Source organism: Lygodium microphyllum, chromosome 10 (genome assembly GCF_053477565.2).
Source record: "Lygodium microphyllum isolate KBCC chromosome 10, Lygodium_microphyllum_v1.1.10, whole genome shotgun sequence".
In the NCBI taxonomy this organism is placed as follows: domain Eukaryota; kingdom Viridiplantae; phylum Streptophyta; class Polypodiopsida; order Schizaeales; family Lygodiaceae; genus Lygodium; species Lygodium microphyllum.
Window position 1 is genome coordinate 150,004,016 of NC_141144.1, and position 1,643 is coordinate 150,005,658.

Below are 1,643 nucleotides of genomic sequence, written 5' to 3' on the forward strand. Positions count from 1 at the left end.
CAATTATAAAACAACACAGCAATCAGTCACACAAGCAACTAAGCTAGCAGAAATCCAATTTGACTAGGGGTTTTCAATTTTTAGAAAAACGCTTGACAAAGTAATCTAGTCCCACCAGTAGATTCTCCTTATAACTAAACTTCTGGTAAAAATCATGGGGATGTTGACAAGAGTGATGTCAAACCTCTACACATTATATTCAACTCCAAGGACCTAGATCTCGTGTCAATGGTTACACTGTTGAATGGTAGAGTCAAATTTTTGGATCGATTTCATTTCGAAAGAAGGTTAAGTGATCCATATTCTTGCCTTCAATGATGTTCTCCTAGGTTGATAAGATCAATTTCTTATCACCTAAGCTTTGATGAGATGGTTGGGCCTTCGAAGGATTCTAATGAGCCCATTACTAGGCCACATCAAGTACTTAAATGCCCAATTTACAAACTAAGTGTGAAGGCTTCAAGGATACCTATCCAAATGATCTCTTGGCACATTTTGTAAAAGCATGGTGGAAAGGACTAGGCTGAACCATGCAGAAGTTGGTGATATTGTTATGAGAGCTGTGCTTGCTCCTAGTTTCTAATGTGTAAATGAATATCGAATGGCGGCATTCTACCCGAGCTTTACTAATACTGTTTTGATTTAGAATGTGAACAGACATTGCTCCTCAAGCCTATAGGCTCTCTATAGGCTAAGATTGATGTAGTTAGAGCAATCAAATCATGCTTCTATGACATATGTTGCCTTGGTACTGGATTGGAGTTGATGATTGTCAATCCTATGGCTTGGGAAGGCCCCAGTAACTCAAAGATTGAGATGATGTAGAAGGTGCAGGATCGTCTCTTACCAATGGAAATTACTTCAGAGAATGTAGCTAAGAGTTACAATGTCTCATGAAGGGCTTAAGCTGAGGCTGCAGTCACTTCACATGCTTAGGTTGGAGGTGCAATGGGAGTTTAAAAGTTTAAGGATGATATCATTCTCATAGAAAAAACATCTTAACCCAAAGTTTGGTGAGGAGAAGCATGTTGTCATATCACTCGATGATCGTATCAGACCTAGCACAACCCTTGTAGATTTGGCAAAGTTGAAGACCACTTTCAAAAGAATGGCTCCACAATTGTAGGAAACTCTCACCAAGATAGTGATGGCGCCGCTATTGTCCTCCTCATGAGGAGAGAAGTTTATTTGAAGAAGAATCTTTTAGCCATCTCCATTAATTTTCCTCACTCTACCAACACATATGGATAAAGTGTGTGCTATACAATAGGTCTTGCTTGACCATTTGCATCCTATCAGAATGTCTTGCAACTCCATGAAACACAATGCTTTGAGTTGCTTAGCTAGTGACTCTACTGCCTATGAGCAAACAATTGATCATAGTCATGATGTTGTATTTGTTGCAGCTTACCGTACTCCTATCTACAAGCCAAAAGCCAAAATTCTTTTAAAAAGATTAAAATAGAAGGAAAAGCTTAAGCTTTTAGAAAAACCACACATGTGTTGTGTTTGTAGGAGGAGGAAAAAACTATTTGTTTATGAGAGGAGAGGAGGTCACACTAAAGGAAAATCAAATTGAAGAGATGGAGGATTTATGTTAAGAGATTTGGTTCGTATGAGCATTAAGACTTGTTGAACAATTA

General features: G+C 38.4%; 1 pseudogene; it reads left to right on the forward strand.

Annotated features, from left to right (window-relative positions):
- The first annotated feature begins 428 nt into the window (after positions 1-428).
- On the forward strand, positions 429-1,251 carry LOC148030678 (3-ketoacyl-CoA thiolase 2, peroxisomal pseudogene; annotated as a pseudogene).
- Positions 1,252-1,643: the final 392 nt, after the last annotated feature.